Consider the following 26,381-nt stretch of genomic DNA (forward strand, 5'->3'; position numbering starts at 1 on the left):
ACTACTTTGTATCCTTTTCTCTCTCGCTCTCCTCCAACACCACTCACTCTGCCCCTACTCAGATGGTAATGTGCCGTCGCAACCTTCGCTCTCTCTCTCCCGCTACTCTCTCCTCTTCCATCCTATCATCTCTTCCCTCTGCTAAATCCTTCTCCCTTCGATCTCCTGATTCTGCCTCCTCAACCCTCCTCTCCTCCCTTTCTGCATCTTTTGACTCTCTATGTCCCCTATCCTCCCGGCCGGCTCGGAAATGGAGGAAAATTAGACTCCCTGCGGATCTGTCATCTTTTCACTCCCTCCTCTCTACATTCTCTTCCTCTGTTTCCTCTGCTTAAGCCACTTTCTACCACTCTACATTTCAAGCCTCTGCCTCTAACCATAGGAAGCTCTTTGCCACCTTCTCCTCCCTGCTGAATCCTCCTCCTCCTCCCCCTCCCTCCTCCCTCTCTGTGGATGACTTCGTCAACCATTTTGAAAAGAAGGTTGACGACATCCGATCCTCATTTATTAAGTCAAATGACACCGCTGGTCCTGCTCACACTGCCCTACCCTATGCTTTGACGACTTTCTCCCCTCTCTCTCCAGATGAAATCTTGCGACATGTGACGGCCGGCCACCCAATAACCTGCCCGCTTGACCCTATCCCCTCCTCTCTTCTCCAGACCATTTCCGGAGACCTTCTCCCTTACCTCACCTCGCTCATCAACTCACCCTTGAACGCTGGCTATGTCCCTTCCGTCTTCAAGAGAGCGAGAGTTGCACCCCACCTCAAAAAACCTACACTCGATCCCTCCGATGTCAACAACTACAGACCAGTATCCCTTCTTTCTTTTCTCTCCAAAACTCTTGAGCGTGCCATGTCTAGCCAACTCTCCTGCTATCTCTCTCAGAATTACCTTCTTGATCCAAACCAGTCAGGTTTCAAAACTGGTCAGTCAACTGAGACTGCTCTTCTCTGTGTCACGGAGGCTCTCCCCATTGCTAAAGCTAACTCTCTCTCCTCTGCTCTTATCCTTCTAGACCTATCTGCTGCCTTTGATACTGTGAACCATCAGATCCTCCTCTCCACCCTCTCCGAGTTGGGCATCTCCGGCGCTGCTCACTCTTGGATTGCGTCCTACCTGACAGGTCGCTCCTACCAGGTGGCGTGGCGAGAATCTGTCTCCGTACCACATGCTCTCACCACTGGTGTCCCCCACGGCTCAGTTCTAGGCCCTCTCCTATTCTCTCTATACACCAAGTCACTTGGCTTTGTCATATCCTCACATGGTCTCTCCTATTATTGCTACGCAGGCGACACACAATTAATTTTCTCCTTTCCCCCTTCTGATAACCAGGTGGCGAATCGCATCTCTGCATGTCTGGCAGACATATCAGTGTGGATGTCGGATCACCACCTCATGCTGAACCTCGGCAAAACGGAGCTGCTCTTCCTCCCGGGGAAGGACTGCCCGCTCCATGATCTCGCCATCACGGTTGACAACCCCATTGTGTCCTCCTCCCAGAGTGCAAAGAACCTTGGCTTGACCCTGGACAACACCCTGTCGTTCTCCGCTAACATCAAAGCGGTGACTTGATCCTGCAGGTTCATGCTCTACAACTTTCGTAGAGTACGACCCTACCTTACACAGAAAGCGGCACAGGTCCTAATCCAGGCACTTGTCATCTCCCGTCAGGATTACTGCAACTCGCTGTTGGCTGGGCTCCCTGCCTGTGCCATTAAACCCCTACAACTTATCCAGAACGCTGCAGCCCGTCTGGTGTTCAACCTTCCCAAGTTCTCTCATGTCACCCCGCTCCTCCGCACACTCCACTGGCTTCCAGTTGAGGCTCGCATCTACTACAAGACCATGGTGCTTGCCTTCGGAGCTGTGAGGGGAACGGCACCTCCTTACCTTCAGGCTCTGATCAGACCCTACACCCAAACGAGGGCACTACGTTCGTCCACCTCTGGCCTGCTAGCTCCCCTACCTCTACGGAAGCACAGTTCCCGCTCAGCCCAGTCAAAGCTATTCGCTGCTCTGGCACTCCAATGGTGGAACAAGCTCCCCCACGACGCTAGGACAGCGGAGTCACTGACCACCTTCCGGAGACACTTGAAACCCTACCTCTTTAAGGAATACCTGGAATAGTATAAAGTAATCCTTCTTCCCCCACCCCCCATAAAACTTTTTTTTTATAGGTGGTTGGCCCACTGGCTATCATAAGTTGAATGTACCAATTTGTAAGTCGCTCTGGATAAGAGCGTGTGCTAAATGATGTAAATGTAAATTACTATAAAATGGCATGGAGATGGACAGCGCATGGGTGCTGAAGGTAGGCTAATTCGAGAAGACCTAATTAATTTAAACAGTCTTCATTTTAATTTGACTTTAGGCTACTAACAACAAGAGTGCTTTGTGTTGGAGACGATTTCTTCCTATTCAAGAAAGAAAAGGTAGGCCTACCTGTCTGATAGACAAAATGATAGTCTACTATTCATAGATTTTGTCAGCCAATTCCTTCAGTCACCATGCACTCCTTAAATATCTCAGTGTCAGTGAAGAGCTTGGTGTGTTAAGTTAAAACCAGATCTCGAATTTGGGGTGGGGGTGTGTGGGGGGGGTGTATGTGAGGATATTGTGGCTTTTGTTTAAGAAAATGGCTTAAAGCCTAGGCCTACCTCTTAACTTAAGATTTTGAATAAAAATGTAACTGACCTGATTATGTAAAGCGATCTGTAACAACGCTTTAGTCTGCAATGCTTTATGCTAGAAACAAGCTGTAAAATGCCGGGTAAAGACGTGACTACGATGCATATGGGATATATTTGGTTTGTGTCTATGAAATTCCGACGCTGTGCTACAACCTTCTATAGCCGAGGAGTTGTACTGTGCTTGGGAAGTAATGATTCTGTCACTATCAATTGACGTTCGACATTTCAACATGCTATTAAACAACATACTAACTCTAAATCAGTCAGGAGCAAGCCAGGTAGCCTAAGAAGGAACAAAAATTAATTATTTATGCTATATTATCATTATTTCAAGGCTATAGCCTGCCATTTAAAACATCAATTGTGAAGCATTTGTGACGCTACAGGCTGGCAGGAGCGCTCAGAATTTCAACAACACATCAACAACAGCACTTCAACAACATGCCTATATATGTAGCATTTAGGCTGTATAACATGACATTTACAAAAAATATTACTTAGAGTTAAATAATAATGAAACAAAAAATGCTTTATTAGGCTATACAATGGCTTTGAATTCACTTTTAGAAACAAGTTTGGCCAGTCTTTGGTTTGAGGATCATGTGGTGAGCTATGCATGACTAGTTTACTAATTTAGCCTAGAAGATGCTCTTATATTCCCATGCCCTAATCACAGTCAACACAAATCTATTTTGTAACAACAATGTCATGGAATATAATATAATAAATTAGAAAATTAGAGTTTCTCAAATGAAAAAAAGTTACAAGTGCATACCTGATGATATGTGGCTTCTGTGTTAAACAATGAATGGCTTTTTCTCGAATTCATTGATGATCAGATACTTCAGTTGCAACTGGTTCTGTTTTTTGTTGTTGTTTTTTTACAGTTGATAGACAACTTTAGCACTGTTCCAAACTTAGACTATCGTCTTTTTTAACAATAGCCTGTATAGAAATCAAATCGTCTGTCAAGGGCTGAGCGTAGATGTGGTGCAGAAATCAAGCGCAGGACAAAAGAGGCTCTTCAACAGTCTTTAGTGAGGATCAAACAATACAAAAAGACTGACGGCAAAATCCCAGCCGGAGGGCAAGCGAAACAATTACGCACACAGGAAACAGTGCGTAACCCAAACAGCGCACACAGTGCGGACACTCTCTCCAAACAAAACAGAACGAGAGAGAACAAACTGACGCCTAGCTGACACGAAACAATTACACACAACACATGACAAAACCTAAGAGAACTTATAGGGCACATAATCAACACTAACAAAGAACAGGTGTACAAACAGACCAAACCAAACGAACATCGAAACATAGAACGGTGGCAGCTAGTACTCCGGAGACAACGACCGCCGAAGCCTGCCCGAACAAGGAGGAGAAGCAGCCTCGGCCGAAACCGTGACATCGTCTCTGGTACTGCAGCATGTGCTTATTCGTTGTCATGCTCTGTTGTGGTATTAAAAAATATTCAGCTTGTCATGTAAAATTACATAGAATTGCATGAAATGTATTTATAAAAGGCAATTTTTTCTTGGACCGCAAATAACATGATAGATTCAGCAGTGCTTTTATTATAATGGATATCTTTTCACCCTTGTCCACGGTGGCCTGCGAATCTACAACCTTCTGGCTACTTTGCCATGTAATGCTTGCAAAACCATGAACAGTTTTTAAAACTGCATTTTTAAGGCTTGTCTGTCCTGGGAGTGAGGGTAAACGGTACGTATTTTCTCTGTTATCTACTTTATGTTTTAATTATTATTTTGGGTATAGGGGAGGGTCACTTGTTTTTTTTCAAGCGTTCAGGGAGGGTCAGTAAAAATATATTTTACTGAAGGGAGGGCCATCCATTTTCATTTCAGAGAGGTTCGATTTTCTCCAGGTATCCCTCAATATAAATAACGTAATGTCCCTTAGCGAAATGGAGTTGAGTTGTGTGTGAATATACTCCAATGACCTCGAGGTAGAGTATCCGGCGCCGCAATTCCTGTGAATATTAGGCCCTGTGGGAGCAAATTATATAATTGAACTATGCCATGGAAAATCTTCCTCGGCCTGGGGCTCCATGCAAGATCTCACCTCGTGGAGTTGCAATGATCATGAGAACAGTGAGGAATCAGCCCGGAACTTGTCAATGATCTCAAGGCAGCTGGGACCGTAGTCACCAAGAAAACAATTGATAACACACTACGCCGTGAAGGACTGAAATCCTGCAGCGCCCGCAAGGTCCCCCTGCTCAAGAAAGCACATATACAGGCCCATCTGAAGTTTGCCAATGAACATCTGAATGATTCAGAGGAGACCTGGGTGAAAGTGTTGTGGTCAGATGAAACCAAAATTGAGCTCTTTGGCATCAACTCAACTCACCGTGTTTGGAGGAGGAGGAATGCTGCCTATGACCCCAAGAACACCATCCCCACCGTCAAACATGGAGGTGGAAACATTATGCTTTGGGGGTGTTTTTCTGCTAAGGGGAGAGGACAACTTCACCGCATTAAAGGGATGATGGACGGGGTCATGTACCGTGAAATCTTGGGTGAGAACCTTCTTCCCTCAGCCAGGGCATTGAAAATGGGTCGTGGATGGGTATTCCAACATGACAATGACCCAAAACACATGGCCAAGGCAACAAAGGAGTGGCTCAAGAAGAAGCACATTAAGGTCGTGGAGTGGCCTAGCCAGTCTCCAGACCTTAATCCCATAGAAAATCTGTGGAGGGAGCTGAAGGTTCGAGTTGCCAAACGTCAGGCTCGAAACCTTAATGACTTGGAGAAGATCTGCAAAGAAGAGTAGGACAAAATCTCTCCTGAGATGTGTGCAAACCTGGTGGCCAACTACAAGAAACGTCTGACCTCTGTGATTGCCAACAAGGGTTTTGCCACCAAGTACTAAGTCATGTTTTGCAGAGGGGTCAAATACTTATTTCCCTCATTAAAATGCAAATCAATTTATAACATTTTTGACATGCGTTTTTCTGGATTTTGTTGTTATTCTGTCTCTCACTGTTCAAATAAACCTACCATTAAAATTATAGACTGATCATTTCTTTGTCAGTGGGCAAACGTACAAAATCAGCAGGGGATCAAATACTTTTTTCCCTCACTGTAAGATCAGCGATTATAGCGATAGATTTAGCATTTTCTCCATGTACAAGACGTCAAGACAGGGCAGTTCGCTCCTGAGGGATTCTGTTGTATCAGAAAACCATAATTAAGCCTAGTTACTGAACAGTTTTGTCCTATCGAATACTCAATACTTTTAAATCATCATGCTCACCAGAATTCAAATGGTCCTGACAGAAGGATAATTTGTCAATTTCTAATTGGGAAGCGTGACGTGTAGTGCAGGCTCACTCCCTATAACATTTGCTTAGCCTTTGGCTTGTCAAATGATTCTATAATTTATTAGATTAATAATGATGGGTGTTAACATGGAGCAGAGGGAGGTCTGTGAGGGAGGTCTGTGCATGCAGGCCCCATGATTTGATGCAGTGTAAATGAATTATGAGCTTCTGAGAGATTGGGGATGTGTCCTGGAAGAAATGAGATGAGACGACAGAACTGTAAGCTTTTGGAGGGAAGCTAGTTCACCTTTTCATGAAGTTAGGAGTTATAGATCAAACATTTACTGTAGAATACTTTATTCTTACTGGACTTTTTTTCTCTTCAAAAAAGGAATAGAGTACAATAACATTTTAGCAATAGCCCACTGGGCAAAGACATCAATTCAACTTCTATTCCATGTTGGTTCAACATAATTTCATTGAAATGACATGAAAACAACGTTGATTCAACCAGTGTGTGTTAGTTATTTAATGATGTCGACTGGTGATGATTTGATATGGTCTGAATCTGGCTTATTGCAGATACCATAGGGCAGATAAGAACAAAAATATATTCCAATTCTTAGTTTCAAAATCCCTACAACAACCATCCTCTATATGAGTATTAGTCTCTTCTCAGTCTCCAGTTCTCTCAAGACCTTTTACATCAAGTTTTTAATATTACAACCATATAAGTCTCAGAAAAGCTTTTAATTATAGCCCTTTACACTCACAGCCCCTGTCATCCCATATACAGTGGCTTGCGAAAGTATTCACCCCCCTTGGCATTTTTCCTATTTTGTTGGAATTCAAATTGTTTTTTGGGGGTTTGTATCATTTGATTTACACAACATGCCTACCACTTTGAAGATGCAAAATATTTGTTATTATGAAACAAACAAGAAATAACACAAAAAAGCAGAAAGCTTGAGCGTGCATAACTATTCACCCACCCCAAAGTAAATAATTTGTAGAGCCACCTTTTGCTGCAATTACAGCTGCAAGTCTCTTGGGGTATGTCTCTATAAGCTTGGCACATCTAGCCACTGGGATTTTTTCCCATTCTTCAAGGCAAAACTGCTCCAGCTCCTTCAAGTTGGATGGGTTCCGCTGGTGTACCGCAATCTTTAAGTCATACCACAGATTCTCAATTGGATTGAGGTCTGGGCTTTGACTAGACCATCCATCATTCCTTCAATTCTGACCAGTTTCCCAGTCCCTGCAGATGAAAAACATCTCCACAGCATGATGCTGCCACCACCATGCTTCACTGTGGGGATGGTGTTCTCGGAGGTGATGAGAGGTGTTGGGTTTTTAGCCAGACATAGCGTTTCCTTGATGGCCAAAAAGCTAAATTCTAGTCTCATCTGACCAGAGTACCTTCTTCCATATGTTTGGGGAGTCTCCCACATGTCTTTTGGTGAAAACCAAAAGTGTTTGCTTATTTTTTTCTTTAAGCAATGGCTTTTTTTCTGGCCACTCTTCCGTAAAGCCCAGCTCTGTGGAGTGTACGGCTTAAAGTGGTCCTATGGACAGATACTCCAATCTCCGCTGTGGAGCTTTGCAGCTCCTTCAGTGTTATCTTTGGTCTCTTTGTTGCCTCTCTGATTAATGCCCTCCTTGCCTGGTCTGTGAGTTTTGGTGGGCGGCCCACTCTTGGCAGGTTTGTTGTGGTGCCATATTCTTTCCATTTTTTAATAATGGATTTAATGGTGCTCCGTGGGATGTTCAAAGTTTCGTATATTTTTTTATATCCCAACCCTGATCTGTACTTCTCCACAACTTTGTCCCTGACCTGTTTGGCGAGCTCCTTGGTCTTCATGGTGCCGCTTGCTTGGTGGTGCCCCTTGCTTAGTGGTGTTGCAGACTCTGGGGCCTTTCAGAACAGGTGTATATATTCTGCGATCAAGTAACAGATCATGTGACACTTAGATTGCACACAGGTGGACTTTATTTAACTAATTATGTGACTTCTGAAGGTAATTGGTTGCACCAGATCTTATTTAGGGGCTTCATAGCAAAGGGGGTGAATACATACAGTGGGGAAAAAAGTATTTAGTCAGCCACCAATTGTGCAAGTTCTCCCACTTAAAAAAGATGAGAGAGGCCTGTAATTTTCATCATATGTACACGTCAACTATGACAGACAAAATGAGGAAAAAAAATCCAGAAAATCACATTGTAGGATTTGTTATGAATTTATTGGCATATGATGGTGGAAAATAAGTATTTGGCCAATAACAAAAGTTTCTCAATACTTTGTTATAAACCCTTTGTTGGCAATGACACAGGTCAAACGTTTTCTGTAAGTCTTCACAAGGTTTTCACACATTGTTGCTGGTATTTTGGCCCATTCCTCCATGCAGATCTCCTCTAGAGCAGTGATGTTTTGGGGCTGTCGCTGGGCAACACGGACTTTCAACTCCCTCCAAAGATTTTCTATGGGGGTTGAGATCTGGAGACTGGCTAGGCCACTCCAGGACCTTGAAATGCTTTTTTACGAAGCCACTCCTTCGTTGCCCGGGCGGTGTGTTTGGGATCATTGTCATGCTGAAAGACCCAGCCACGTTTCATCTTCAATGCCCTTGTTGATGGAAGGAGGGTTTCACTCAAAATCTCACGATACATGGCCCCATTCATTCTTTCCTTTACACGGATCAGTCGTCCTGGTCCCTTTGCAGAAAAACAGCCCCAAAGCATGATGTTTCCAACCCCATGCTTCACAGTAGGTATGGTGTTCTTTGGATGCAACTCAGCATTCTTTGTCCTCCAAACATGACGAGTTGAGTTTTTACCAAAAAGTTATATTTTGGTTTCATCTGACCATATGACATTCTCCCAATCCTCTTCTGGATCATCCAAATGCACTTCAGACGGGCCTGGACATGTACTGGCTGAAGCAGGGGGACACGTCTTGCACTGCAGGATTTGAGTCCCTGGCGGCGTAGTGTGTTACTGATGGTTGGCTTTGTTACTTTGGTCCCAGCTCTCTGCAGGTCATTCACTAGGTCCCCCCGTGTGGTTCTGGGATTTTTGCTCACCGTTCTTGTGATCATTTTGACCCCACGGGGTGAGATCTTGCGTGGAGCCCCAGATCGAGGGAGATTATCAGTGGTCTTGTATGTCTTCCATTTCCTAATAATTGCTCCCACAGTTGATTTCTTCAAACCAAGCCGCTTACCTATTGCAGATTCAGTCTTCCCAGCCTGGTGCAGGTCTACAATTTTGTTTTTGGTGTCCTTTGACAGCTCTTTGGTCTTGGCCATTGTGAAGTTTGGAGTGTGACTGTTTGAGGTTGTGGACAGGTGTCTTTTATACTGATAACAAGTTCAAACAGCTGCCATTAATACAGGTAACGAGTGGAGGACAGAGGAGCCTCTTAAAGAAGAAGTTACAGGTCTGTGAGAGCCAGAAATCTTGCTTGTTTGTAGGTGACCAAATACTTATTTTCCACCATAATTTGCAAATAAATTCATTAAAAATCCTACAATGGGATTTTCTGGATTTTTTTTTCTCAATTTGTCTGTCATAGTTGACGTGTACCTATGATGAAAATTACAGGCCTCTCTCATCTTTTTAAGTGGGAGAACATGCACAATTGGTGGCTGACTAAATACTTTTTTTCCCCACTGTATGCACGCACCACTTTTCCATTATTTATTTTTTTGAATTTTTTGAAACAAGTAATTTTTTTCATTTCCCTTCATCAATTTCGACTATTTTGTGTATGTCCATTACATGAAACCAAATTAATATATATTTAAATTACAGGTTGTAAAGCAACAAAATAGGAAAAACTCCAAGGGGGATGAATACTTTTGCAAGACACTGTACAGGTTGAAAATGGCAGATTTGATCACTGATAAGCACCATATTTGGAACTCAGTGGCTGTACAGTAACGTTCTATATATGATGTCAGAGCTCTTCACTTTACAGCGTTGTATCAGAGTCACCTGACAGCCGTTCTAAACGTGTGTACTACGCGCAACACATTTTGCTGTTAAATCGAGAGGAATCGATGTGCTCTGAAAGATGAGACTTTTATGTCATACAAGCGAACCACACACCCAGTCCAAATGTGCACTTCACATTTCCATATTTGAAAACTCATGTAATTTACAGTATCAACATTTCTGATCATTATGTTTGATGTACAGTTACAAGATGACATGAGTTGTTCTGAACAGAGTGAGCCTATGTTTGTCATTTTGTTAAGAAAATTAGCTGTGGAACATGCACCTGAATGCACTCATGACTCCATTCTATGCGCACCAAAATTACTATATGTTTGTCTGAAGTGCCTTAGGTAGTCATGTTGGCAATAGAATACACATTCAAATGATGCTCACCTGACCCAGATTGCAATTTATAATATACCTTTTTTGGATTGCGTAAACAACAACAGTAATCGTGTGATGGTGTGGATGCAGGGCTGTGTTCCAAACAAACAACTACAATTGTTCTTGCTTTAGTTCCTCAACGGCAAAGCTAGGAGAGCTCATAAAAGCACCTTATTGTTGAAGGCTCTTTCCTTGAGTTACTAAGTAACTGTGCACAGTTTGTCCACTTGAAGACACCAGTTAGGCCTCTCATTCAAACCCTTGTAATCACTTTTTCTTATGTTTCACCTACCCAAAAAATGCCATGAATATTCTTATTATGTTACTGAATGTATCCAGAGTATTTTCAGATTTCATTATTGACAAATGCTGCGAAAAGTACAGTAAATGTAAAATGCACATAAAATTAACAGTTTAATCTTTGGAGTCAGTCTTTTGTCAGGTGAACTGTTGTGTCTTCACCTTTGGTCTGATAATTTCCCCATAACAAGAAGAAATTCCCACAATTTGTACATCTAGTTCTACTATGCCTTATTCCTTCAATGCTTACAAAGGGTCTGTGTATTTTCCTTCAGGCAGTAGGCCTTTTGCTGTTCCCCCATTGCTTCCATTTGCTTCTGTTTTAATCTTCTCTTTTGTTCTTGAGGGATTTTAGCTCCGATCAGATTCACCCCAGTTCAATATTCAACCCTCTCTCCAGTCTCCACTAATGTCCTCGTTCCACAATGATATTGTTATGAGATGAGAGGATGAGATGGAGAGGCGAGAGAAAAAGGCATTTGGCTGGCATTTCCAAAGACCTGCTAAATCCGGCCCCCGTTGTCTAAGCCAGACTGTTTCTCTTCTGTCTGAGGAGCCATGATGACACTGTTCCAGGTCTCCACCTGTGTCCCCCTCTCCTCTGATCAGCATCGAGGCCCACGCTGGGAAGGGATAAGGAACAGCAGGACACTCTTATGATCACCCTGGCCTTCTGCACCGATAAGCATAGAGGATTACAGGGGGATTTAATCGTCAAGGTGTTTGAATGCACTGTAGGTTAATTTCCTTACGCCCAGACCATGAGATCGGTTTTGCGGCCGCGTGTTTTGTTTGAAGTGTTTTGATTTTGATTGTGGGACACATAGCCGGTGTACTGTCTGTTCTGGTCTCATGTTAAGAGTACAGGTAGAGTGTATTTGCATGGATGAATCACACACACTATGCTCAGAGAAGTGAAGAGAGAGGTGTGAAGGTAGCAATCTCATCTCTATTGGTGTATTTTCACATGTAAACACACACACACACATCTGAGTGAAGAGAGAGAAGATAACTCTGCTGCAAACTAGGTCCAGCCTGATCCATGGCTTGCAGGAAAGCACAGAGGCTTAAGCACTGCACAGATGTGTGGAAGGAAAGATGCACTATACATACAAAAGTATGTGGACACCCCTTCAAATTAGTGGATTCGGCTGAAAGGTGTATAAAATTGAGCACAGAGCCATGCAATCTCCATAGTTAAATATTGGCAGTAAAATGGCCTTACTGATAGCTCAGTGATTTTCAACGTGGCACCGTCATTGGATGCCACCTTTCCAACAAGTCAGTTCGTCAAATTTCTGCCCTGCTAGAGCTGCCCTGGTCAACTGTATGTGCTGTTATTGTGAAGTGCAAACGTCTAGGAGCAACAAAGGCTCAGCCGAGAAGCGGTAGGCCACACAAGCTCACAAAACAGGACCGCCGAGTGCTGAAGCGTGTGGCGCGAAGATTCTGTGCTTTCAAGTTTTTGGCAACAGTTTGGGGAAGGCCCTTTCCTGTTTCAGCATGACAATGCCCCCGTGCACAAAGCGAGGTCCATACAGAAATGGTTTGTCGAGATTGGTGTGGAAGAACTTGTCTGGCCTGCACAGAGTCCTGACCTCAAACACATCGAACACCTTTGGGATGAATTGGAAGGCCGACTGCGAGCCAGGCCTAATAGCCCAACATCAGTGCCCGACCTCACTAATGCTCTTGTGGCTGAATGGAATCAAGTCCCTGCAGCAATGTTCCAACATCTAGTGGAAAGCTTTCCCAGAAGAGTGCAAGCTATTATAGCAGCAAAGGGGGGACCAACTCCATATTAATGCCCATGATTTTGGAATGAGATGTTCGACGAGCAGGTGTCCACATACTTTTGGTCATGTAGTGTAGATGGATGATGGAGAGATGGAGGGGTGTGGTGCTCTGAGTGGGGGGTGCCTGATCCAAATAAAGGGGAGGGGCGGTTGGAGGTTTTGTGACAGAGCCCTGAGCCCCAGAACTAATCCTTTCGCAGGTGATTATGGGGGAAAGAGGGGGGAGGTGGGTAACAGGCAGAAGACTAGATACCCCCAACATATTTATTCTGCTCTCTGTTCTGCTATGGTTACGGTGTCCATATTAAGACTGCCTCTGAGATGAGCCTGGCAGAGTGAGACTGACGTAAACTGTTAGGGACTGAGGCTGTCCTAATATGGACACCGTATTAATGAGGCTTTGTCTGAAAGGAACTGTCTGTTCTCTCATTCACCAGATGGGCCCCTAGAGCGTCAGGTCAGCCCATTGACCACGGTTGGCCAAACGATCCATTACCCACTGGGGTGGGGGGTGGGTGGGTTTGTGGGTGTGTGTGTGTGTGTAGGCAAATCTGGTGCATTCCATACCACTAAGGCTGCGTTTAGACAAACAGCCCAATTCTGATATTTTTTCCATGAATTGGTCTTTTGACCAATCAGATCAGCTCTGAAAAAGATCATGTGAAAAGATGTGATGTGGAAACAATTGCAGAATTGGGCTACCTGTCTAAACTCAGTCTATGTATACACCGATGGATAGAAATCCAATAGATATGAATACTGTATATATCCACAATTCCAATTCAGGATGTCTTGTGTTGCCTTACATGTCTGATGTATTGGGGTAACATTGATGTTTTAGAATGGTGATCCCATTTTTTTAAGGGAACAGAATCAATACGGCTGTGACATGCTTCCTTCCAAGGCCATTGGTCAGCTAGCCCAGAGCTCCAGCACACCAGTTATTTCCCAAGTGTGTCTACCACTACAACTAAATCAGGGGTGTCAAACATATGGCGAGGGGGTCCAATCCAGCCCATGGGTGGTTTGAGTAAAAAAATGCAAACTATTTATTTTTGTGATTTTTTATTTATTTTTGCGGGGGAAACAAACTCAATACACTTAAAAATGAATAAAACCATATCGAAACTGTGTAGAAATAAAATAAAATACAATTTTATATGTCGCATACACATACTTACCAGATGTTATTCGGGTGTAACGACATGCTTGTGTTCCTAGCTTCAACAGTGCAGTAGTATCTAACAATTCACAACAATACACACAAATCTAAAAGTAAAAGAATGGAATTAAGATATATATAAATATTAGATACGAGCAATGTCAGAGTGGCATTGACTAGAATACAGTAGAATACAGAATATACATATGAAATGAGTAAAACAGTATGTAAACATTATTATAGTGACTAGTGATTCTATGTCTATGTACACAGGGCAGCAGCCTCTAAGATGCAGGGTTGGGTAGCCGGCTAGTGACAGTGACTAAGTTCAGGGCAGGGTACTGGGTGAAGACCGACTAGTAATTGCGCAAAGTTGCTTAGGAGCTAGAAGCAGAGCTGCCATGTCTGTCGGCGTCATCTTCTGATGATAATGGACCTACATTCACACAGTTTCTTGACTGTGTACAGCTCGCTAATAATCACCGAAATGAAAGCTAGACAGTCAGGGAGCATCGGAAATTAGAGGATTATAATTTATTTCAGTGTGGCCCTCCGGACGTCGTTGAAGACTGAATGCGGCCCCCTGAACTTTCATAGATATGTGTATTGTGTTTTATAAGAGAATAATGAGCAGTACTTGATTCAAGTAAACAAGTTAATTGTACAGTATTTAGTATTTTACTTGAATACAGTAAATTAACAGTTATTACGGATATGAGTGTAAGTTTTGTTGGAGTTTTTTTATTACAAGCATAGAGCAACATGCAGTGCCTGTCATATTCTTTCAACTTTGGAAACATACTGTACTTTTGCCTGTCATATTCAAAATATGACAAGGGATTTTTATTAATTACAATACCTGACATTGAAAACAGTGTGCAGCTTAACCTAGAAGGTGCTTAAAACGACCAGTTGACGCCGTGATGGCATTCAGAAGCTAAAAAGACAACATTTTCTCTTTCATTTTGTGGCCCAACACTTCTCTATTGCTACTTGAGTGGCAGGTGCACCTTGTGACACAGAGGACGTAAAGTATGCTCTAAATTTGTCAGGGCTGGTTTTACTGGCCCCGTTTGAGTAAGTGCTGCATAAAAATGGTAGACAGACAAATGTAAAGGGAGAACGTTGTACATACTCCCATTGGATGGTAAGATTATGAGCCCAAATTCGAAATTCAATCTTCCAGGCTCCCCACAGTTCAAGAGGCCACACCGGCTGTTTTAGTTTTTTTTCTATGGGGATTTTCCCTTGAGGTTGAATGGCACTCATATGCTGGAAACTTTAAGCAGGTGGCCAGTTGGATGGATATGTACACACAGGTATCAAATGCACCTAACTTAAACCATTCTGTCCTAAAGTCTTGTCAATTTGTCATAACAAAAAAAGAGTGGGGTTGAAGTGCATGTGTCGAGAAATCTGTGATGGACCGTGCAGTGTTCTGCTGCTCATATTATAATCATTACCCATGTTCCAACTGGAACATTTGTCTAAGCTTAAGTTTCTCTCTGCGACAGCTGAACAAAGTGATTGTGTGATTAATGGCGTCTCATTCTTTTTACGAGCAGCTTCGCTGGAGATTATCGTATAGGCCTATTTGCGAGAGTTGCTTCTTCATGCTCTTTTCTGATGACACAATCCTTAATATCCTCTCTGTATGTTATGATCTGGTTGAGCTCCATATGAATATGCTCAACCTCTCTCAAGGGACTGTGTTTAACATTCTGTACATTCATGTTTTGGCTAAAGTGTTTTGTTCATTCTTGTGTGAGCTTTTCCGTAGAGCTAAGGCATTTGTTTCTTCGGCACACTTACTGTAGACCTGAGTCATAAAAGCATTTGTTTTCTTTCAAATACCTTGAGCATATGGTATTTAGTATACATTGTGCACTTTTGGGACTATTCCATTGAAAATGTAGAGAGGAGGGAGTGAAAAGATAACAGGTCCGCAGGGAGTCTAGTTTTCCTCCGAGCGGAAATGGAGGAAAACTAGACTCCCTGTGGACCTGTCATCTTTTCACTCCCCCCTCTCTACATTTTCTTCCTCTGTTTCTGTTGCTAAAGCCACTTTCTACCACTCTACATTTCAAGCCTCTGCCTCTAACCCTAGGAAGCTCTTTTCCAGCTTCTCCTCCCTGCTGAATCCTCCTCCTCCTCCCTCTGTGTGGATGACTTCGTCAACCATTTTGAAAAGAAGGTTGATGACATCAAATCCTCATTTATTAAGTCAAATGACACCGCTGGTCCTGCTCACACTGCCCTACCCTATGCTTTGACGACTTTCTCCCCTCTTTCTCCAGATGAAATCTTGCGACTTGTGATGGCCGGCCGCCCAACAACCTGCCCGTTTGACCCTATCCCCTCCTCTCTTCTCCAGACAATTTCCGGAGACCTTCTCTCTTACCTCACCTCGCTCATCAACTCATCCTTGACCGCTGGCTATGTCCCTTCCGTCTTCAAGAGAGCGAGAGTTGCACCCCTCCTCAAAAAACCTACACTCGATCCCTCCGATGTCAACAACTACAGACCTGTATCCCTTCTTTCTTTTCCCTCCAAAACTCTTGAGCGTGCCGTCTCTAGCCAACTCTCCTGCTATCTCTCTCAGAATGACCTTCTTGATCCAAACCAGTCAGGTTTCAAGACTGGTCATTCAACTGAGACTGCTCTTCTCTGTGTCACGGAGGCTCTCCGCACTGCTAAAGCTAACTCTCTCTCCTCTGCTCTTATCCTTCTAGACCTATCTGCTGCCTTTGATACTGTGAACCATCAGATCATCCTCTCCACCCTCTCCGAGTTGGGCATCTCCGGCGCTGCTCACTCTTGGATTGCGTCCTACCTGACAGGTCGCTCCTACCAGGTGGTGTGGCGAGAATCTGTCTCCGCACCACATGCTCTCACCACTGGTGTCCCCCAGGGCTCAGTTCTAGGCCCTCTCCTATTCTCTCTATACACCAAGTCACTTGGCTCTGTCATATCCTCACTGTAGCTCAGCTGGTAGAGCAAGGCGCTTGTAATGCCAAGGTAGTGGGTTCGATCCCCGGGACCACCCATACACAAAAATGTATGCACGCATGACTGTAAGTCGCTTTGGATAAAAGCGTCTTACTAAATGGCATATTATTATTATTATCATTGCTACGCAGACGACACACAATTAATTTTCTCCTTTCTCCCTTCTGATAATCAGGTGGCGAATCGCATCTCTGCATGTCTGGCGGACATATCAGTGTGGATGTCGGATCACCACCTCAAGCTGAACCTCAGCAAGACGGAGCTCCTCTTCCTCCCGGGGAAGAACTGCCCGCTCCATGATCTCGCCATCACGGTTGACAAATCCATTGTGTCCTCCTCCCAGAGTGCAAGGAACCTTGGCGTGACCCTGGACAACACCCTGTCGTTCTCCGCTAACATCAAAGCGGTGACCCGATCCTGCAGGTTCATGCTCTACAACATTCGCAGAGTACGACCCTACCTTACACAGAAAGCGGCACAGGTCCTAATCCAGGCACTTGTCATCTCCCGTCAGGATTACTGCATCTCGCTGTTGGCTGGGCTCCCTGCCTGTGCCATTAAACCCCTACAACTTTTCCAGAACGCTGCAGCCTGTCTGGTGTTCAACCTTCCCAAGTTCTCTCATGTCATCCCGCTCCTCCGCACACTCCACTGGCTTCCAGTTGAAGCTCGCATCTACTACAAGACCATGGTGCTTGCCTACGGAGCTGTGAGGGGAACGGCACCTCCTTACCTTCAGGCTCTGATCAGACCCTACACCCAAACAAGGGCACTACGTTCATCCACCTCTAGCCTGCTAGCCCCCCTACCTCTACGGAAGCACAGTTCCCGCTCAGCCCAGTCAAAGCTATTCCCTGCTCTGGCACCCCAATGGTGGAACAAGCTCCCCCACGACTCCAGGACAGCGGAGTCACTGTCTGGAGACACTTGAAACCCTACTTCTTTAAGGAATACCTGTAATAGTATAACAGTTATCCTTCTACCCCCCATTAAAACAAATTGTTGTCCCACTGGCTATCCTAAATTTCGCTCTGGTTAAGAGCGTGTGCTAAATGACTTAAATGTAAATGTAAATGTTCCATTGTGCTAGACAAGCTTACTCAAGTGCAGCTAAAGTATACAAATACGATTTAAAACCAGGATAACTGTACAAATGTTTAAACACTAGGTAGGTTTCAGATGGTCCTTTTGACAGAATCCTTATACAGTTGACTAAAAACAGGAAAAGGTATTCTCCAAAACAAACAAGTACATTGAACAAGACCATAAATCAATCAAGAATTTTAGATAGCCATGTTATGATACAAAAATAATGCCTAAATTGCATTTTACAGAACCGAAACACGTCACTCACCAGTCACTAACATTCCCTCCAGCAAATAATAGAAATGGATATTATATAAAATTAGATTTGCTTCCAGTTTTGTTGACAGTCATTGTTTTTCCCCTCAAACTTTAAATTTGATCACGTTTAGACTCCATTTTCTGCTTCATTGGGTGTTGCGAGTAACCATGAATAGCCTTCTGTTTTCCACTGACATGATGGTCACATGGAGACATTGATCATGATGGATGAGATAGTCTTCATCTCCACACCAGGTTGCGGCCCAAATGCAACCCTATTCCCTGCAAAGTGCACCGCTCTGGTCAAAGAAGTACACTTTGTAAGGAATAGGGTGTCATTTGGGATGCTTCCCCCACTCCAGCCCATGAGTAGATAACAAAAGTAAAGGCATTTAATGGACACACAGTGGTCCTCTTCTCAGGCAGATAAAGAGACATTTCAGGATTTATTTCAAGGGATTATGGCTTCATCTGCCTTTAATCCCTTTGGTAATTTTTTGGATTCTGAAATTAATGCTAGATGGGAAAATCTAGCAAGCTCCACAGATGCAAAAAAGCAAGTTGTGTTTGAATTCTTTATTTATCCGTCTGTCTTTTGGTCACTGATTAAATGCACTTTTCTTTTTGGATACGTGCAGCGGGTTGGACTAGCTCTGGCATCTGTTGTGGTAGTCTTCCGGGCACAGAGGCCTTATACTGCTTCCCAAATTTGGGAGACGCAGCCTGAGTCTTCCCTATGGCAAGCTATTGGTATGTTGCTTGGCCTCAGCTGCTGTGTTTTCATTTATGTATTGTCATCTATCTGAGATTTCTGTTACAGTCTCGAGGAAAACACAGACTTCCTTAATTGCTACATCTACCGGCTTCCAGCTTTACACACACACATATACACACACCCCACACAAACATATAAACACACTCTTCCCCACACACATTTAAATGCACTCCACCACAACTGTAGCTCAGTCGCGAATCAAAGCCACACACACACACAGAATGGGAAAGATGGATCCTTGCCCTCCTTTTTTCTTCTCTTCCTTGTCTGCCCCCTCTCTCCACCGGCAGTAATCCAAGATTCAAGATTGTGACTCTACATTCACACATACACAATCTGGCTAGGGGAACAATTTCACACCAGGTTTGTGTAATCCTTAGTCTCCAGACGCCTGGGAAGATGTGTCAAGTGCTGATGTGGATCTTTGAAATAAACAGTATGTGATTCCAGACTGTTTAAATTGTCTATATCAATCATTCCCAAACTGAGGGGTCGGCAGGGGTTAGCAGGAGTTCCTTTTTTTAAAGGAACTCAGTCCGGCTTTCAACTTTCTCTTGAAAGTTGTAATGGTAGAATGCACAACCTTCATTTTTGAAATTGGGTAGTGCATCAGCAGTGTTCCTCTTGTCATGTCAGTCATTGCATACCTTAGAGAGCTATTTATAACTTGTCAGAAATATCCAGATCAACTAGCCCATGTCAGTCTAACGTTTTTTAGATAGTTTTTTTTAAGCCAATAGATTTTGTTGTAATATCTGAGTCACTCAAATATCACATGAATACCCATTAGACATGGCAAAATGTATAGAATTGCAAGAAAACGAGCTTTAAAATTGCACAATTCTCTCCAGCAACGAGGGGTGTGAACAGTTTGTGTCGTGAACAGTGCTTGTGTCCATAGAACTAGACGTGGTGCGCGCAATGTTCCCCAATGCAGTGAAAAAGTTTGCGAACCCCTGGTCTATACAGTAGTGCATCCTCCACAGCTGTCACAAGTGACATTAGACAGAATAAGCTGCCAATAAATTATAGCAGTGATGATTTATGTATTGTGTGCAGTATGTGAAGTACTGTGAAGTAAAGCCTAGCTAATTTTGTACAATATTATACTGCATCTGCCCATGCCCTTTCTCTGTTATTGTTATTAACACATTTATTGAGGTAGGTAACAATCGTATCTTTTTCCAAATAATTTACTGAATATGTCTATGTTATAGGAGCATCATACACGTGATGCAAAATAGGGGCTACTGTCATGATTCCTCTCATTGTGGTATCTACAGTACCAGACCTGAGTTCAAATAGTATTTGATTAATTTTGTCTGATTGAGCCTGCACGGAGTGCCAGACAGCCAGTGCTTGAATGTAACTTTTGGGACTTTTCTATCAGTCCCATTGAGCCAGGCAAACTCAATCAAGCACAGCTAACACATCTGAACGATTTCAAATATCAAATAAAATAAAATTGTATTTGCCACATGCGCCGAATACAACAGGTGTAGACCTTACAGTGAAATGCTTACTTACAAGCCCATAACCAACAATGCCGTTTTAGGAAAAACGGTGTCAAGTAAAAAATAGATAAGTAAAAAATAAAAATAATTAAAGAGCAGCAGTAAAATAAAATAACAGTAGGAAGGCTATATACAGGGGTACTGGTACAGAGTCAATGTGTGGGGTGGACAATGCAAATAGTATGGGTAGCAATGAATAGTTGATCAGGAGTCTTCTGGCTTAGGGGTAGAAGCTGTTAAAAAGCCCTTTGGACCTAGACTTGGCGCTCCGTTACCGCTTGCCGTGCGGTAGCAGAGTGAACAGTCTATGACTAGGGTGGCTGGAGTCTTTGACAATTTTTAGGGCCTTCCTCTGACACCGCCTGGAATAGAGGTCCTGGATGGCAGGAAGCTTGGCCCCAGTGATGTACTGGGCCATACGCACTACCCTCCGTAGTGCCTTGGGGTTGGAGGTCGAGCAGTTGCCATACCAGGCGGTGATGCAACCAGTCAGGATGCTCTCGATGGTGCAGCTGTATACATTTTAGAGGATCTGAGGACCCATGCCAAATCTTTTCAGTCTCCTGAGGGGGAATAGGCTTTGTCGTGCCATCTTCACGACTGTCTTGGTGTGTTTGGACCATGATAGTTTGTTGGTGATGTGGACACCAAGGAATTTGAAGCTCTCAACCTGTTCCACTACAGCCCCGTCGATGAGAATTGGGGCATGCTCAGTCATCTCATTTACCTTGATCAGGTTGAGGGAGAGGTTGTTATCCTGGAACCACAAGTCTCTAACCTCCTCCCTATAGGCTGTCTCATCGTTGTCGGTGATCAGGCCTACCACTGTTGTGTCGTCGGCAAACTTAATGATGGTGTTGGAGTCGTGCCTGGCCATGCAGTCATGGGTGAACAGGGAGTACAGGAGGGGACTGAGCACGCACCCCTGAGGGGCCCCCGTGTTGAGGATCAGCATGGTAGATGTGTTGTTACCTACTCTTACCACCTGGGGGCGGCCCGTCAGGAAGTCCAGGATCCAGTTGCAGAGGGAGGTGTTTAGTCCCAGTGTCCTTAGCTTAGTGATGAGCTTTGAGAGCATTATGGTGTTGAACACTGAGCTGTAGTCAATGAAAAGCATTCTCACGTAGGTGTTCCTCTTGTCCAGGTGGGAAAGGGCAGTGTGGAGTGCAATAGAGATTGCATCATCTGTGGATCTGTTGGGGCGGTATGCAAATTGGAGTGGGTCTAGGGTTTCTGTTCTTGGGCACAGGGACTATGGTGGTCTGCTTGAAACATGTTGGTATTACAGACTCAGTTAGGGACATGTTGAAAATATCAGTGAAGACATTTGCCAGTTGGTCGGCGCATGCTCGGAGTACACGTCCTGGTAATCTGTCTGGCCCTGCGGCCTTGTGAATGTTGACCTGCTTAAAAGTCTTACTCACATAGTCATCCGGAACAGCTGATGCTCTCATGCATGCTTCAGTGTTGCTTGCCTTAAAGCGAGCATAGAAGTGATTTAGCTCGTCTGGTAGGCTCATGTTACTGGGCAGCTTGCAGCTGTGTTTCCCTTTGTAGTCTGTAATAGTTTGCAAGCCCTGCCACATCCGACAAGCGTTGAAGCCGGTGTAGTACGAATAAATCTTAGTCCTGTATTGATTCTTTGCCTGTTTGATGGTTCGTCGGAGGGCATAGCGGGATTTCTTATAAGCGGCAGCTCTACCCTTTAGCTCAGTGTGGATGTTGCCTGTAATCCATGGCTTCTGGTTGGGGTATGTACGTACGGTCACTGTGGGGACGACGTCATCGATGCACTTACTGATGAAGACCGTGACTGATGTGGTGTACTCCTCAATCCCATCGGAAGAATCCCGGAACATATTCCATTCTGTGCTAGCAAAACAGTCCTGTAGCTTAGCATCTGCGTCATCTGACCACTTCTTTATTAACCAAGTCACTGGTGCTTCCTGCTTTAGTTTTTGCTTGTAAGCAGGAATCAGGTGGATAGAATTATGGTCAGATTTGCCAAATGGAGAGCTTTGTACGCGTTTCTGTGTGTGGAGTAAAGGTGGTCTAGAGTTTTTTTCCCTCTGGTTGCATATTTAACATGCTGGTAGAAATTAGGTAGAACAGATTTAAGTTTCCCTGCATTAAAGTCCCCGGCATTTAGGCACGCTTCCTCTGGATGAGCGTTTTCCTGTTTCCTTATGGCCTTATGCAGCTCACTGAGTGCAATCTTAGTGCCAGCATCGGTTTGTGGTGGTAAATAGACAGCTACGAAAAATATGGACGAAAACTCTATTGGTAAATAGTGTGGTCTACAGCTTATCATGAGATACTCAGGCAAGCAAAGCTTCGAGACTTCCTTAGTATTAGATTTCGTGCACTAGCTGTTGTTTACAAATATACACATACATATACACAGACCGCCACCCCTTGTCTTACCGGAGTCAGCCATTCTTTCCTGCCAATGTAGCATATATTCCCGCCAGCTGTATGTTATCCATGTCGTTGTTCAGCCACTACTCGGTGAAACATAAGATATTACAGTTTTTAATGTCCCGTTGGTAGGATATTCTTGATCTTAGGTCGGCCATTTTGTTTTCCAATGATTGTACGTTGGCTAATAGAATTGATGGAAGAGGCAGATTACTTGCTCGCCGTCGTATCCTTACAAGGCACCCCGACCTACGTCCACGATATCTCCGTCTCTTTCTCATGCGAATGACGGGGATTTGGGCCTTGTCGGGTGTCTGTACAATATCCTTTGCATCCGACTCGTTGAAGAAAAAAATCTTCATCCAATACGATTTGAGTAATCGCTGTCCTAATATCCAGAAGCTCTTTTTGGTCATAAGAGATGGTGGCAGAAATATTATGTACAGAAAAATAACAAATAACGTGAAAAAACACACATAATAGGCTCAGGGTCAAGACAGGGAGAAAGGTCAGAACCGGGAAAACATGCTAGTACGACCTGAACAAGACAAGACGAACTGGCAACAAACAAACAGGAAACGCAGGTATAAATACACAGGGGATAATGGGGAAAAATGGGAGACAACTGGTGGGGGGTGGAGACAATCACGGACTACAATCACGGACTACAAATGGAAAACCAGCCACGTCGTGGACACCGACATCTTGATCCCAGACAAGTTAAACACCTTCTTCGCCCTCTTTGAGGATAACACAGTGCCACTGACGCAGCACACTACCAAGGAATGTGGGATCTCCTTCTCCATGGCCAACCCAGACGGCATCCCAAGCCGCGTCCTCAGAGCATGCGCAGACCAGCTGGCTGGAGTGTTTGCGGTCATATTCAATCTCTCCCTATCCCAGTCTGCTGTCCACCACAAGCATTTCGCTACCACAGCAATAATATGTGCTAAACATGTGTATGTGACAAATACAATTTCATTTGATTTGATTTAGATTTTTTTTCTGTACCCAAGAAAGCAAAGGAAACTGATCTAAATGACTATCATCCCGTAGCACTCACTTCTGTCATCATGAAGTGCTTTGAGAGGGTAGTTATCACCTCTATCTTACCTGACACCCTGGACCCACTTCAATTTCCTTACCGCCCCAATAGATCCACAGACGAAGCAATCGCCATCGCACTGCACATTTCCCTATCCCATCTGGACAAGAGGAATACCTATGTAAGAATGCTGTTCATTGACTATAGCTCAGCATTTAACACCTTAGTACCCTCCAAGCTCATCATTAAGCTCGGGCCCTGGGTCTGAACCCCACCCTGTGCAACTGGGTCCTGGACTTCCTGACGGGCCGTCCCTAGGTGGTGAAGGTAGGAAACAACACCTCCACTTCGCTGATCCTCAACACAGGGGCCCCACAATGGTGCGTGCTCAGCCCCCTTCTGTACTCCCTGTTCACCCATGACTGCGTGGCCACGCACGCCTCCAACTCTAGTAGGCCTGATTAACAACAATGATGAGACAGCCTACAGGGAGGAGGTGAGGGCTCTGGGAGTGTGGTGCCAGGAAAATAACCTCTCACTCAACGTCAACAAAACAAAGGAGCTGATCGTGGACTTCAGGAAACAGCAGAGGGAGCACGCCTCTATCCACATCGACTGGACTACAGTGGAGAAGGTGGAAAGCTTCAAGTTCCTTGGCGTACACATCACTGATGATCTGAAATGGTCCACCCACACAGACAGGAGGCTCAGGAGGGTGAATACATTTGTACGGCAACTGCAAAGCTCACAACCACAAGGCTCTCCAGAGGGTGGTGCGGTCTGCACAACGCATCATCGGGGGCAAACTACCTACCCTCCAGGACACCTACAGCACCCGATGTCACTGGAAGGCCAAAAAGATCATCAAGGACAACAACCACCTGAGTCACTGCCTGTTCACCCCGCTATCATCCAGAAGGCGAGGTCAGTACAGGTGCATCAAAGCTGGGACCGAGAGATTGAAAAACAGCTTCTATCTCAAGGCCATCAGACTGTAAAATAGCCATCACTAGGCGGCTTCCACACTGTAATCCCAAACAGTTGTACTAGCTCATAAGTAATAAGGTCATAACAGTCAAATGTCGTTATGCAGTTGACCAAACTATAAAGTGTTGAGCTCTGTTGAGATTTATGCCACTTTAATTGAAGAGGGCTCAATATTTTATAGGTAATTTGTGTGGAACGCTCAAAAAGTTTAGGTAGTGTCATGACGTTATCGACGTCATGACGTTCTGGTGGGTGGGTCATCTCTCCCTCAGGAAAGCTGAGTCAGCCATCTTGAATTTGCCTTGATGCGGGGATGTTTGGGCCGCCCGTGTGGATGTGGAACACAGTTTAATTTGTTTTAATTTGTTTGCAATGCGCACTTTTATGCTGCCCGCTTGAAACCACCACCACCTCCGTTTTTATCATTAGTCTTATTGCCCTCGTTTTCTTAAGCGCCATCTTATCATCACCTCTGATTTGGTAAGTAACTCTAATGTTGTTTTTGTTGTTGTTTTTTTAAATTGAATTTTGATAGTCTTAAATGTGGAACTGGGAATACATTTGTACAATGTGCACAGTGAATATTTGTTGTAAATAGTTACAAAATCCAAGTAATTGTAACTTTAGAAGTTGTTAAATATGTGACAAATACGTTACGTTACTTCATCTTACAACGGTGTAACGTTATCAGCGGGTTTCCTGGATGAACTACATTTCCCATAATGCATGTTTACCTGGGACATTGACGGTGGAGGAAGGTCCATGAGTTTTCGCTGTTCGCCGGTAATGCAAGTGGGTACTGTGAGTATACTTATTTCAATAAGTGTCTGCCTTACACAGTAAATATTTTACGTTATCGAGCTGTGTGTACGTGTGTGCTAGCGTGAAACGAACAATGCTAAACAACATAATGTGAGTGTGTTATCATGATGCTAACCAGGCCTGTGTTTGTATTTCTTCCTAGGCTCAAGTGTGTGGTTGTGAGATCATCTCGAAATCCTTTTAACAGTTCAGGTAGGATGTATTATGAAATAGTGTTACTAATAATTGGTTTTATTTTATGTGTTTCCACAGTCATTCTTTTGCTATTTCTCTAAATGTTTTTATCTCAACTGTGGGGTCAACAGTTGAACACTTGAACCCTTTATTAATACTTTGTTAAATACAAAGAACAACAACATAAATAGCAGATCTATAAGCACACAACTTTGATGCTTTGCTTGTTAATAACTAACTTGCTTATCTTTTAACATTTTCATTTTTACTATAATTAGTGTACAATGAATGTTTTTGATAGATTTGGAAACTTTTTATCTATATATTCACATTATTATTTTAAAAATGTTTTTGAACATTAACAAATCATCTTTGTGCGCATGTTGTGTACAGATATCGGACTACAAAGAGTGCTACAGAGAGCCACCGTTTCACCATCAGACAGGTGCTAATAGGTGAGTTTTGTAAATTGTGTACTAATTAAAATAAAAATAAAAGATTTTCGCCTTGAGTTATTCACAATGTTTAGATTTTTTTTGCAGCAGAACAGATTTAATCAAATTACTGATGTGTTAACTGGTTGGCATCATTTATTTTTTATTTTTTATTTTTTAATCAACTTTTGAATAGCCAAAAGTGCAAAACAGGGCTGAAATGGTTTAGACTTTAATCGA

Source organism: Coregonus clupeaformis, chromosome 2, assembly GCF_020615455.1.
Source record: "Coregonus clupeaformis isolate EN_2021a chromosome 2, ASM2061545v1, whole genome shotgun sequence".
Taxonomy (NCBI): domain Eukaryota; kingdom Metazoa; phylum Chordata; class Actinopteri; order Salmoniformes; family Salmonidae; genus Coregonus; species Coregonus clupeaformis.